The 15,170-nt window shown below is 46.5% G+C and overlaps 1 protein-coding gene across 6 annotated transcripts in view; it reads right to left on the bottom strand.

Annotated features, from left to right (window-relative positions):
• Positions 1-486: 486 nt before the first annotated feature.
• Positions 487-15,170, bottom strand: part of LOC143305392 (uncharacterized) — a 38,614-nt gene continuing 23,930 nt past the window's right edge. For all 6 annotated transcript variants that reach the window (XR_013062292.1, XR_013062290.1, XM_076688794.1 and 3 more), the window contains one exon: positions 487-10,023. The gene's annotated coding sequence lies outside the window, so the exon portion shown is untranslated. The remainder of the gene's footprint in view (positions 10,024-15,170) is intronic.

Below are 15,170 nucleotides of genomic sequence, written 5' to 3'. Positions count from 1 at the left end.
TTGATTAATAACGCTTGCTTTTTCAACCGTGTACAACGATCTCGTACGTAGAGAATCATCGGATGGAATATCGAGCGCCTGTACCGAAGCATCCATCATAAATTCTTGCTGCTACATTTTTTTTTATCGAACTTACGTGTGCACGATGCTGTTTCCTGGGACTGATAATACGAGGTCGCCTCGGGAGACTGGTACGAGTTGTAGCTGTTTTCTTGGTACAATTAGAAAAACGGAATGTTGAAGGAAAAAGATATAAGGGGAGAAAAAGTGGTATACACGTTTGTAGGATCATACGGTTCTCGCTAGTGCAACGTTACATTTGATAATAGCATTATATTTTTGTCCGCGTTTCCATTAACCATTTATAAGGTAAATAAATAAATAATGCAATTTTTAATGCACCCTCATCGTTGCGGTTGCAAAAAATAATATTACCATCCTGCAAATGTAGTACTCTTTGAGCCATCCATCTTTTTCCTTTTAGACTTTTGTCTTCCTCTTTTTTTTTTTTTTTTTTTCTCCCCGGAGCCATTAACAGTCGCATCGGAGCTGGTTAAGGTTGAATCCGATTAAATAGAACGCATTAGAACGTACTGAAATACGCGCAATTCGGTCAAACGCTCGTTTCAGCATTTTTACTCCTTCTTTTTTTGTATTTCCCCGCTAGAAACTCATTAAACTACACTGTCGAACGGACCTCGAAACGGTCTAGTTCTCTGTCTAGCCGATTCAATTTCCTGTCGTTCTTCCTTTTTTCCATCCCCCACCATCCGCCCCTTTAGCACGCTCAAACAGAATAAATAAATAAATCTGTCGCTGGTTCCCAATACTCCCGGATAATTCTTCGGCCAAAGGAAATTACCGGAGAAAAGAGCTGACGGTGCCGACTGATCGTCGATATTACGTTGGAGCGGCGCCTATCTTTCCCGTTCGCCGCGCGAGTCGACCCCACCGTAGAAACAGCTGCACCTCCTGTTTCAATCGAAAGATCCATGGACCTACCCCGAATGTCGCTTATCGCCGTTGATAAAAATCCTGTGTCGAATTTGTCCGAGCCAGGCGTTCGACGAGGATCGTTTTCCGTTACAGAAATCGGACGAGAGATAGCGATCCGAGGGATGCTTGCGAGGGTAGAACGAGGAACGATTGGAACGAGGACGCTCGTAATCCTTTTGTAAGATGGCCAGAAGGGTGGTGTGTAACGTTTATCGCGATAAATGTAGCCGGCTTCGTCTCCCGTGAGATTAGACGCGTGGTGGTCGTTAAGGAGTCGCGGACGGGGATGGTATCGTTAACAGAGCGGGAAAGCAACGAGGCGAGTCGTGAAAGCTCTTTGAGGTTGCGGCCCGATAGTACGCGCCTCGGGTTAAGTGCTCGCTGCGGCCCTGAAGATTCGGCTCGTCGGCTTAATAAGCTCCCGGAAACGCGCTAGAGAATTTGTTAGCCCCCGACGCGCTGTATACGAGCGTACTTCGAGACCGACTAATCTGGATCCACCGCAACCACCGTGCTCCTCCGTCGCCGCGGAATTCCCACGCGATATGCTTCGTCGTTGCGGTTCCATCGGCGGGACGAGTTACTTTAGCATCGAGGATACAACCAAGAGCGTACAGGTACACTCGAGCGCAACTTAGTCAAGGGGGAAAAATGGAGGGAGGGGTTCTTCACCGGAGTATAAGAGGACCTAGCGGTTATAGGTTAAGACAGGGGCTAGGACTTGGGTCTTGCTCGCAGGTGGCCTCGTACGAGTCGAGAATCGTCGCAACGCAACGGTCGAGAGCGAAGCGAAGGAGACTCGACGAGCCGTGACCAAGACTTCCGTTCGCACGGCCCGTACCAGCACCTCGGAATAAAAGCGTTTCTCTCGCGTTTCAGGAGGATCGGGTAAGGGACGAGGTCGCGTGTGGGAGGCTACCGGACGTCGCGATTGCCCGACCAGACCGATTGCGATCTACGGGACTACGGCCTCTCGAAGCGAGGAAATGGCAGAGCGTTCGGCCACCTCTGGGAAATACGGAGCAAAGGAAAGATTGACAAAGCGGTGATTTCGCGAAGGGAATAACAGCGTTAAGGTGCCTATCCACCAGTCATCGTATTTATCGACTGATTTTCTTCGATTTCTATGCGTTTCCGAATCGAGACCGAGGGGTTGATGCCGTTCAATGGAAGTTGATTTCAACGACGCTACGAGTAACAGCGAAACCTAAGTTAACGATTACGTATACTTTCCGGAAACTGGTAGCAAACAGCAGCGTAGACGCACCTTAAGACGAGAAGTGACGGAAGTCTAGGGGAACAGGAGAAGTCGAGTATCGGTTGAAGGACGAAAGAGGCGCAGCTGCTGGTGACTCGTTTCGAGTGCGTCTTCGTCTACCGTTTGAAGGAAACAGCGACAAGAATGCCGTCTCTCCCTCGAGTATCTCGAAGAGACCTCGACATTTTAGAGGAGCGAAGACGAAACAAGACGGAATCGGGTATCAAAGAGGTAAACCTCGGTCCCTGCCTGTACGGTTCCTCGGTAAACACGATCGTTCTCGGGGAGAGGGTAACTATATGTATACAGAAACCAAGTTTGCGCGTTCGCGATGTAATTGCTTGCCAGATTTCCCGTTCTAATTGCAAGGTCCGATTTAAAGGAGAACATTTCCCGCTTTTTCTCTAATTGAACACCTAGCCTTGGATCTCCTTAGCAGCGACTCGCAGGTGTAAATTTCAAAAATACACACCATTCGACTTTCCTTCCGCCTCGTTGCCTTTCGATCTCGTCTCACCCTTGTTTGCTCTTCAATTCGCTTTTGAAGCGGTTAATTCTCCATCCTGACTATAGGAAATGTTTCAATATCGCAGACTATCCGACTCTTGGAGTTCGAAGACCAACACTGTAATTTAATATAAAGCAAAATGTTGAATATTAAATGGAAATAAATCGAAGAAATAAAAGGCAAAGTTTAAAGGGGAGGCGCTTTCGCCTTCGGTTCGTTCCGTCTCGTTCCGCTCGGCGGGCGTAGAAGAGAAGCGGGCAGTTTAAGTCCCGTCGTTTAATCGAGGCAACGGTTTTCCCAGTGGCACTGGTAGCCGGGTTTCGTAGAACGTTAACGGTCGTTCGGAGGGACGCGTGCCGGACGACAGGTGTGTTTGCGCGAGTTCGCGCGTCCAAGCGCGACACGCTATCATTTATCTACCGGCTTATCGGTTCAGCTCGACGCGATTCAACCCCTCGTTCATCCGTTCAGGGTCTCGGTCGCTTCCGAGTTTTATCGCTTCTTCGTTCGAGTACCAGGATGAGCGGAGGGGTTGGAGGGAACCGAGCGAGTTCCAAAGGAATCGTCTTTCGATGGAATAAGCGCGAAAACTCGGCCGTGAGTTTCACGTTTTATTGAAAAGCCGGCCCGAAGTGCCGTTGGATCTTTATCGTACCTGCAGCTACCTTACTCTCTTCCAGCTTGACGATGAGTTTTAACCCTCCATTGCCGAACTACAGTCTCACTGATTGTATTTTTCTTTCAACCCAACTAAGTATTCTTATCTCGTCTACCTTTTCAATAGAAGCTACGGCAGGTATGTGTGATCGTTCGAAGACGAAATTAATTAATATCTTACAGTATTAGAGTCGTTAGTAGAGAATTGTGCGAAAGACCGTAAGTGAAGAGTTGTATTTTATTTTTCATGTTAAATATTTTTGTTAAAATAACTGAAAATAAATCCCTAACAGTACGCAAATCACATTGCGTGATTTTTTATTAATTATTTCAATAACGTTTTTAACTATTCATTGTTACCTAAAGTTTGATTATCTAGATCGATATTCTTTCAAATAAAACAAATTTCATCTTACCCTAACGATCACCTCCCTACTACGCGATACCTTTTAAGAAAAATATTTAACTACAATAGCAAAGAGGGTGAAGAGTCTCGTGACTGCACTTGTAACTTTAAGTCCCGTGTATGGTAGCTCGGCAGTAGAGGGTAAAAGGAACGTGGTTCTTTTCCCTCGATCTTAGATCTCGTCTTTCTTCCGCTGGCGGGATAGGTCGATCGATTTATCGGCTGGTCGACCTCGAGCCCGTCACGGGCCGTATATAAATCGATTCGCTCGATTATCGTAATGGCCAGCTGACTTTAATGGCTCGCTAAACGCTTCCGCTTGTCGTCGACTGCTTGCCACGCGGTTACCCGACCGAAGAAAAACCGCCCTCTGGCTCGTCGAAACGGCTGTACCAGTCAGAGGGGTTACCGGAAGCAGACGCCGGCACAGCTCGAAACGGGGACAACCGGCTACTTCCGTCTCGTTCGGTTCGAAGAAACCTACAGGCAAAACGCGAACGCTCTTCTTGCCAGTTACTCCACGTGACCCCGCGACGACGTCGATCTTTCCGACGAAACGTTCCGCAAGAAGCAACGCCGTGCTTAGCCGAAGCGAAAACGCGGCCTTGCCAGCCGGTACGTTATTTACGAGCTACGCTCGTTCGTTGGTTAGCTTCTTGCCTGCGAGGACAGCACGTGCAGAGAAGCCTCTACATGTCCGATTCTGATTAAAAGTAAATTTTCAAGTGACATAAAAAATCATCGCTAAACCACGCCCCTCCAAACTCCGACTTTTGTTTATAAATATTTTATATAAGAAGCATTAATTTTACAAAATTTTATGATTTGCTCGCGATTCTTCTATCTTTCTATTGTGATTTGGTACATTTGAATTGATATTTTCCATTGTAAATTAATATTCCAATAGGATTTTAATAAGAATATTTAACCAGAAACATACTTCGAACCCACTTTAAGCAAGCATCAGTCTCTTTCTAACACCTCAACTTCAGCGCATACTTTATATGGCACTACGATTTTACTAGTATTAATCACTACAATATTATATATATGTTTTTCTTCTCTTCTTGTCTGTCTCTATTTTTCTTTATCAGTATACTGTACCAGCTTCGCAAAGATTAGCAACAGCGTGTCCGCACAAAATGTAAATGGTTGAACAATTCAATGCAAAATGTATCTACTCGTAAAAAGGGCCAATGCCCGTGTATATATATATTAAATTAAATTTCTTCGTTTGACCCCAATCTTTTTAAAAATTTCATTCCAGTCCGTTTCTCGAAAAGTTTGTAGAAACGTATTCTAACGAGCGCGACTGTGTCCGCACGCATCGTTTTTGCGCTTTTTCAACTCTTTCCCTGGAAGAAGGAAATTCGTCTTCGAATAGGAGAGACTCGTCGCGAGAGTATCCTCCATTTTACGTTGGCCATTTAGCGACGACGAGCGTGCTCGACCGGTTCGTTGGTTGGTTGGTTGCTTCTCCGCTACTCGAAAGGGCAAAGAAAAAGAAGAGAGAGAGAAGGAGACGCGTCGGAAAAAGATGCTGGCGAAACGAGTAGCGTGGAGTAGCGGGCCGCAGTGTTCGGCTGCTGGCCTCCTCGTCGTCGTTAGATCCGACACGCGGAGTCCGTTGAACCTTGCCCGAACGAGGCCGACCTCTGTCTTCTGTATTTTTCTCTTCCCCTCTCCACTTTTACCTTACCAACGTAAGTCTCTTTCCGTCAGTCCGACAAAACCGAAGGCTTTGCAGTCGCTTCTTCGGATCGTAACTAACGGTAGAGAATTACTCGAACGGCTTACCTGATGGATGCTCGGATATACCTATAGCTTGATCAAACATGAATGAGACTGTTCGTATGATGCAGTTGAAGTATCGCTGGTCGGTCGAGGCTTCTTGTATTAATTACGAAGAGTGATCAGGAAGTAACGCCGTTGCGCAACTCTCGTTACCCGTTGATGATACGCAACAGATGTTGAAGAAACTTTGCTCCATAATTTTCCTATAATCAACGTTTTATCAGTTTAATCATCTGTGGGCAACACGGTTCCTCGACGGCACGAAATAACTCATAATTAAAGTTATCGATCGAATCAAGATTTTTGCAAGCCATTTTGTCCCCTCGATAGGACGGTGCGGTTCAACTTTGCGTGTTTCACGCAAATGGGCATTTTCTTGTTCCAACGATCACGGTATAATTGTTATCGTAATATCGTTCGGTATATCCAATTAAATATCTTTCTTCTCTGTTTACGATAAAATTTATCTGTTGCGTTGTTTCGTCGCGTATTATGGCAGCTATCTTTGTCAACTTCTCCCGTTGCTTTCTTATTGTTTGCGGTTTTTCCACCGCTCTCGCCCTTCCCTGCATTCCAAACTTGCACGGCTTCTTCATCTCCTCGTTAATTCCGCGGCTAAGAAGAAACTGCTTCTTAGCTGTCATCTTCTTTTAGAACGAATGAAAAATTTAACTCTTTCCCATCAACTATTTCCCCTGCTACCATCAGAATTTCCAGTCTGATGAACAAAAATCTTGGCAGTTGTGCGATAAAATCTTCCACTGTCGTGATACAATATTGATCTCTTCTCTTCGACGCTGATGCGAAGTGACCCCAATGAATTGGGGAAGCGACGCCCTGAGACCTTTGCTCCTCCATTCTTATCTTCATTAGGCTCTCGAGGGTCTAGGGACGGTGAAGCAACCGCACATGGCGGCGACAGTCGTCCCAACACGTGGATGATAGGCACGGAATTTCGGTGGTTTTCAAACAAATTGAGTTGCGGAACCTGATGCAACGAGTGGTGCTAATGATCCCGTTCTTCGGCTGTGTTATGCACAGGGGAAAAACGAGGGTAAACCTTTACGAGTATCGACTGCGGTTCGATATCGGGCTATTTAACCTCTCGAAGCTGAATCGATCTTTAAGTCTGTATCGATCCGAGCGCGATCCGAATCGTCAACATCCCGACAATAGCCGTAAGCCGTAGAGCGGGATGGAAAATTGGCCCATTTGGTGCGACACCACGGGTCAGCAGGTGGATAACGGGGGTCGGGTTAGAAATTATTGGCGCGGTGAAATTTCTTCACGGACTTTTTTTCCCTCGCCGCTTTCTTCGACGCCGCTCGAAGGAAGAAGCGACGATACCCCGAATGGCACTTAGCGAAAGCATCGTCTGAACATCGATTTTCGATTCCAGACGAACTTTATACTTCCTTCGTTCGCGAACACCGAACGCGAGGCTATTTTTTTTTCCTCCCAGCCGAACGGTGTTTCGTCCCTTTATTTCGGCCCGGTCGTTTCGAAAATTTCACCGAGAAAAAACATCGGTCAGCTTTGTCTTCCTCTTTCGGCGTGGATCGATCCCGGAAATGTATTCTCGTTCAACGGAAGCGGTTTTCACGCCGAGCTCGGTTGGTCGCGGAATTTTTATTCGCCGTTTAGTTTTAATCAAAACTCGAGGCCGGCGTCGCGATCTGCCGCCGCCGGCTCTCTTCAACGACCTTTTTTCATTTCGCGACGCGTACGACCGAGACGCGAAAGGACGCTCGGTGAAATGAGAACGGGAAAACGAGCGACGCGGACCTGCCTCTGTCCAGGATAATTGGAAAAGTACCGGGGAGGAAAAAAAAAGAAAAAATAAAAAATAAAAAATTCAGTATTCCACGTGTAAGGAGAAGCGAGCCGTGCCGGAAGGCCTCGAGCTCCTAATCTTTCGACGAGGATCGCGTGACTGTTGTCCCTTTACCGGCTACGTTTCTTTTCAGGGATCAGCTGTTCGACAGAAGCATATCCTGAAACTCTTACGTTGAAAACATTAAGTTCTTTGGAAAGTACTTAATCTCGTGAAACGAGGAAACGTCAGGTTGACGATACAAAGATACGCGAAATGATTACGTTTCAAAGCTAATATTTATATGCATTCTTCTCATCTAAACAATATTACTTCGCGCAGAAGCAGCAGACCGTAACCACATTACTCATATCAACAAAGCTATGCGTCCAATTCTGCCGCGAGCAAAGGGTTAAAATTGGGTTGCAAAAGAGCGCCGTTATTGCAAACATTTTGCCGAATGTTTTCCGGGAAAATAATAAAAACAACGAACAATTATTTCATCGTTCGAATAATTGGCACAGCAATTTCCGGGAATGTATACACTGTTATTTACAAACAGTAAATCCAGCTTCAAGTCGATGTTATTCATAGGATTTACAAAAATTGTGATAAGCTACGATTAACAAGTGGCGGAGATTTTCATGGACAACGACGAGCCTGTTTATCGGGAACAAGAAATTCATATACCGTTTACGATAGTTTATATCAATATTTGCCTCCTGGTAGCCGCAAATTTTCTTTCAATTTTTCATAATTTCACCGTACCGTGCATTCATTAGTTATCCAGTCATCGAGTCAATTTATCGGTGAGGACGTAATAAGTACGTAGAAGGGTTCACCCATACATTGAAACACACACACACACGAGGCTAACTGCATGACTGCACGTAACCTATCCCATGTTTTCATACCGACGACACGATATTTAACGAGAACCCACTGGTAATCAACTCCCACGTCGATACTCGATAACGATACGAGTACCTATGGCTTTCCATTGTCTCTCCTATCTCCGCTATAGTTCCTGATAGAAGGTAAGTATATTTGATAAGATAGTTTCGAACATGTTCCGAAATTTGATAGGATTTAATTCTTCCGAATCCTACGAAGTGTAACTCGCGTATCGGAACTGGATTCAACGACAACTATGTACTCTGAAACTCGGTACCCTAATTTGTCGCGAAACGCGTGCAACGGCACGTAGTTACGATTACAGGGAGCAGATGCTTTAGAGTTTGCGGAGTATCTGGTAGTAAACCGCGTAGGTACCGGGAAGAAAGGGCGAACTATTCGTTCTAGTGTAAGAAGTGTTGCCTCTGGTACCCTCTGTTCTCCACCGGCAGAATCCGTCGTTTCTACTCGAACGATCGCTCGAATATTAATCGCACCGTTGACTCGAAGGAGCAACTCGAGTTGCTGTTTCGGTTCTCCTTGGTCCCTGTTTTCCCCTCGTCGCGTCGGTTCCCATCGTTCCTGTTTCACGGACTGCTATCCAAAGCTCTGTGTCCAGGATCGTCGAAACGCGCCGCGTCGCTCCGCTTAGAACGTTTCTCGACGCGTTACCAGGAGTTAGTTTCAGCTGGCTGAACCACGCTCGTTAGCATGTCATTTTTATTCATCGAGCCTCGAGAGGACCTGTAAGACAGCCGAATCGATAGCTGGATCCGTGGAACCACCGTCTCGTAGGCGCGACCATGCGCCTGCGTCTCTTCGCCGTCTACCTTCCCGCGTTTACTCTCTTCCTATATATTCCCGTTCGCACCTTTCCACCTCTTCTATCTTGGATTTCAGCCTGGCTCCAGCTTCGCAGCTCGTTCTTCGGTTCGAGGATCGCGGAAAAGTTTCGCCAAAGCCGGCTAAAGAGCAGAGAGAATCTTTCGCCAGCCGATCCCCGTGAGCGGCTCTGAAATCCCTTTCGATCGGCTACACTGTCAGCTTTTCCCCCCCGCTTCGCTTTCCTAGTTTCTTCGTTAAGTATCTTCAACGAGGACACGGTATTTTTTAGGGGTATTATCGCGTAATAACCGCGACGTCCATCGATCGATAAACTTTGACCGTACATTTCCCATTCCGCGCTGCCGCCCTCGGCAGGGGGGATGTACTCGTTGGAATTTATAGCGAGATCTTGGGATCCACGAGTTATGGTAGTTGGAAATGGACATAGGAGACCTGGATTCTTACAGTATTTACCTTTTAACGTGACTCTAAGTACCTGGTGTTTGAGATACAGGGTAGCCTTACTAGCTTCTAAACGAAACAGCCTCTCCGTCATTCCTTTATTTTCTTTTTTCTTCTCTGTTTCCTACTCAATTCCTAGCTAAACTAACGTCGTTCTTCTCTCTTATCTGTAGAATTTCAACTGTTCATCGCGTTCAACTCCTACCAGTTGTTCTCTTCTTCCTTCCTCCCGGCTTCATCCATCCAGTTTTCGTACGCAGACTGCTTCCCAAGCGAGCTTGGCCCCGCTCCAGATCCTCTCCTCTACGTGCTTACCTGAGTGCCGCGGAAACGGCATCTATTCGAGCGAAACAACGTATACGTGTCCCCACGATCTTCTCCCGCCTCGTGTCTGCGAGCTCCTTCTGGCCCTGGAAAACGAGCAATCGAAATAGAGACAATATCTGTAAGCAAGCAACCACAGCCAACACGACCTGGGAATATAACATCAAGAGGGTAGAAGGAAAGAAAAAAAAAAAGAAAGTAGGAAGAAGGAGGCCGCACTGCTTTTCGCATGCACGGACGATCAGAAATTGGCCACGATCTTTGCGCCCGTTTACGGACAATTACCAACGAGATTGCCTTCTCTCCCCTTTTCTACGACCTCCTCCTTCTCCGCTGTCTTCTCACCCTCCCCCTCCCGCTGTTGCTTAATATCGACCCCCGTGTCGTTTGCTACGCTGAATCGGATCGACCACGCGACCCCACGATGAATAAAATACAATCGTACGTTCTCGTGTGCCATTAGGACGGATTATAAGCTCGTTCGTTCATCGTAGCTCGGCCGAGCGTTGCTTCGGGGGATTCGTAATTTCTATTCAAAAGCCGATTCATTGCTTTTTCTCTTCTTTCCCTCCTCGTTCTCGGCCGGGCTATTTATTCTCTTTGTGCGGAAATGATAGCCCCTATGAAAGTGTGATCTTCCGTGAGGCAAAATAAGATTTCTGTCGGTCGTAAAATAAGGAAGCGACGACCGAATTTTCGTTCGTTCAAAATTACCCGGGGTTTAATTTGGTTTGTAAAATCGTCGATTTAAATTATACAACGAATTAATGGTAAATGTAGCTGTCGTTGAATACCGGGATAACTTTGTTCATCTTTAAACCAAACTCGTTCTACGTTTGGACGTTTTGACCTCGTTAACGGAATACGTAATTTGACAAATAATTCACGGGTAGATTTTATCGTCCGTGTTAATAACGCATCTCGATCAGATTTATTCGGACGCGTGTCATTAAATCATCGCTAATTACTGTTTAATCGAGCGCAGATATCGTGAAGGAGAAAAAAATTAGCTCGTCGTAGTTAATTCCGTTCGTTCGGAAAAATAGAGCGAGAAGGAAGGGGGTGGAACGCGTCGGGTCAGATTGCGAACGTCGATAAGCCTCGAATCTTTTTCATCGCAGGGAAATCGTTCTGGTGATTATCTCTCGACGAAAATTCGACCCCTTTTTTCTCTCGAAGAAAGAAGAGAATCGGTCTCGAGTTCTCGTTCGAGGATCACCGAATCGACGACGATTATAATTTCCACCTGGATCCTTTTTCTCTCGCAAGGAATCCGTGCTCTTTCGAATTTTTCATGAAACAATTACAGCATTCATTTTCACGACATCGAAGACGTTTAACGAGATTATAAAACATTATAAAAATCGTAGACAGTTACTTGAAAGTTCCTGCTCGACGCGGTTCAGAGGATCATCTTCCTTGTCGCGAAGATGCTTGCTCGTCACCGGTCGAGGTCTTTAACCTTCGCAAAGAACTCGAGGCGAAGATACGAGTGGAATAAAACGATGCATGTCGTTCGCCGTCGACCACGATCCGCAAGGGAAATAAGGAAAAGGAAAGCGCGGAACAAATAGAAACGCGATACAAATATAAATAGAGATACGCGAGCAACCGGCTAAAGGAACGCGTACTTGGAAACACGGAATTGTCGTTGTTGAAAGTGTCTTGGCTCGTGGAGGTGCTTCAATTTTCCCTTCTTTTTTTCCTCTTCTTATTCTTCATCTTTTACCGGGATGAAAGGACAAAGGTAACGGAAGATCTTGGCGCGATTTGATTCCTTTATCTAAAATGAATCTGGGTCGAGGCTGATGGGCCACCTGGTGCACACCCATCACGCACGAGTAGCCCCGGTTCGATTAATTCGATGACGCGAGATGGTTAATGAAAATATTATCCACCAGCATATTTGAGCAAAGCCCGCGAGACTCGTGAACGTTTATTGGCATAGACACGGTCGGACGGGGCGTAATTAGGTCCGACTACCGGATACGATGGGTTAACATACGACCTGTGATTATTAAATGGGAATTACCGGCAGCCCCGACATTAATGCGGTTCCCAGTATTATCGCGTGACGACCCTATACGAGCTTACACCGTAATTCCGTGTCTCTCCCGCTACGACACACTGATTTTACGAACAACAACAACAACAACGACAACAACGACAACCTTAGCCTATGGATAGCCAGGACACATGTTCGATCCTGTTCGAAAACGCAGCTGATTTCGATCGATTTCCATCTTCCATTCCCGCCACCTCATGAATAAGCTTCGTTCAAATTAATTAACGATAAGATTAATTGGTCGAGTATCAATCCCGAACGAAACAAGCCACCCTTCGTCCCCGTGCAACGAACCTTACCCTTCCTTTCCCTTACCCTCACGTTCAACGTCTCGTTAAGGGACGCGAAAACAAAGTCGTCGCTTCGTTTCGACGCGAAGAAAAGGTAAAAGCCGCGGCTTCTGTCCGTGACACTTTTGCGATCAGAAAATAGAAACGATCGATAACTGTGCTCTGGAAACGAGTCGTTGCTGGTCAACTCGAGGGTGCAACCTTTCGATCCGTTCCTCGGACGGCCATTCTACTTTCTCGTTTCCCTACGGTTTTTCCTCCCTTTTCTCCCTCCCTTCTTTCGTTTATTCAGAGTGTTCTCTTTAAATTGCGAGCACAGGATTATTCTTTTTTTAACCGTGAATTGCAACGTACGTCTCTCTCGCGCAACTATTACACGAGATATTTTCTCATGTAACAAATTGTAGTTTGCAAGTGAAATAAGGTAGCCGAGTTAACCTGTATTTATTCAAAGCTCGCGTACACTCGCGTGTACACCGGCGAGGGAGGAAAAAGTAGTTTCGATGGAGTCCACGACACGTCCACGAATCATCCCCCTTTTCTTCGGGAAGGTGGCAGCGCTGGTCGAGCAGATTTATTCGCGACTCCCGTTGCTCCGTTGCAATGGTCGTCCGCTAACGGTGGGCGTGCTCGAAAGAAAAGTTACTTGCCGCGAAGAGGAGTCCCCCGGTAAGTCTTTAAAGGGGAGAATAGAAACGGACTCGTGAAAAGAGCAGGATCGTTCGTCCTGCCGTAGCAGCCAGCCATCGAGATTGGCCCTAAAGTTTCTCGCGCTATCCACAAAGGCACTGATCGTTCGATTTATGTTCTCCGTTCGCCACCTTTATCGGCCTGGATTCTCTTCGAACGGGACCATCCGGCTGGTACCTCCGAGGAATTCCTTTCTGGCCGGATTCCTAATTGTCGGCCGTTACGCTCGGAACCGTTCGAAATCGAGTGACGAACGATAATCGAGCCGAGCGGAAGAAACAAGATACACCGCGCGAATGATAATTCGAAAGGAAGAGTAACGCGACGTTTCGGCCCGATATTTGGCCAGAATTTTCGATGCGCCCGTTGTAATTTATCCTGGTAAAATATCGTCGTTTCAGCGACGTCAATGACGCGGAAAGGCCGACGGTACATCGTCGGGAATCACGCGAGCCGATCACGGTGGTCGATCCCGCTCGATCGAATTTCGTTACCGGGCCAGACTGACGTTGACGCGTTTTTCGCGCGACGAAAACGATGAACTAACAGAAAATGAAAAAAAAAAAAAAAAAAATAGAGGAATAAAATACAGGGTACAGAGGAAAAACGATGGAGGGCAAAGATGATACGATGGATATAGATGGATGGATGAAAACGTCGAGTCTACCGTTTACCTATCGTCGAACAATTTCGAATACGTCGGGCCGAAAGCAATTTCGGCGGTTGCCGCGTGTGGCTCATCGATATGGAAACGGGTCGCTAAGGAATTAGAACGCGGACCTCGATTGTCGAACGCCATCGTTCCAGCGAATAAACGGACTTCCTTGTCCGGTTCAAAGATGGACTCGGTGCTCGATTTCCTTCGAGGTTAGCACGAGACTTCTATCGAATCCTCTGTTATTAGAGTCTCTCGTCACTCGAAAACTTTATCCTTCAATTTCTTTGTTACTTGACGAATACTTGTGTACCGTGAAACCCTGTCGGATTATTCGATATCCAACAATTTAATAGTTAGAGAGAATCGTTACGTTTAAACGTTGAAGTCGGCTCCGATGGGACAGAGAATTCCGTATTAATCTCGCTGACACATTTATTGGAACGTTACTGAGCATTTCAGGGCACGTAATCTTGCCATAATAACAGGATATCCCTGAATATTAGCAAGCGTCAAGCGATGAGATATTCACGTACTGGCTCACCTATTGCCTTTTCATAGAAGATTCATGTCGTTTGTAGCCAAGCCTTGGGATCCTCCCGCTCGATTTATCATTAAAATTTGTTAACGGTGTTCGCCGTTGAGCAGCCTCTAAGAACGGGCTAAACACGCTATATTCTCAAGGGTGTCTCGCCTGCCTAACGTCCCTCTTACCCATCCCTTTAACGAACGACCGTGTTAGATTTCGCTTGCAAATTATTGACAAGTCAATGTACCATCACAAACGCACGTTGTATCTGAAATTTCGCTTTATAGACTGTATATACACGTGTAGCTGGCTAGCCTACAGCAGGGAACAACGGCAAAATCGACCCGGAATGCCCGATTCGACGATAGCCTCGCGACGCCAGTTCCTTCCGTTCTGATTATACGCGCCAAACGAACAAGCGTTAGAGCGAACCGAGAAGAAGAATAAGAAGAAGAAAAATAAAAAATATCCTGACCATCCTCGTAAATTATCGTTTCCCATTAGCGTGCCGTGTGACGCAACGGCGCGGTTCGTTTCACATAATTAGGAGGATGGCTCGATGACACGTACGGGGTACACCGCACCATGGAGCCCCATAACTCACCCCAGGAACAACGATAGCGATGCCGTTACACCGGCGTTATTACTTGCCACGGAAGCTGACTCGGAATAGCTGGCCCGGTGATACCGTCGGATTAGAGGCGCTCTTTCCTCTCCACCCCCGTAACCTACACCAGAACACTCCTCCACCCTACATTTTCCCCATCGCCGTTCCTATTTTCCTCCTTTCCACCGGCAACGCGGTGCCACGCGTCCCTGACAGTGGCCGTGAGCCGCGAAACGAGATCTTCTTGAAACCAGGCAACCGGAACGACGTCGTTCTTCTCCAGTTTAAGGCTGTCGGCTATTTAACAACGTTAGACACGCGCAAACCTGGTAACATTGTTATAACGTATTACAATATTGCGCGTTTCAAGACAGATTCAATTTGAATACCGTGCGTC

The sequence above is a fragment of the Osmia lignaria genome, chromosome 6 (genome assembly GCF_051020975.1).
Source record: "Osmia lignaria lignaria isolate PbOS001 chromosome 6, iyOsmLign1, whole genome shotgun sequence".
Classification (NCBI taxonomy): domain Eukaryota; kingdom Metazoa; phylum Arthropoda; class Insecta; order Hymenoptera; family Megachilidae; genus Osmia; species Osmia lignaria.
This window is presented reverse-complemented; position numbering and strand designations above follow the sequence as displayed.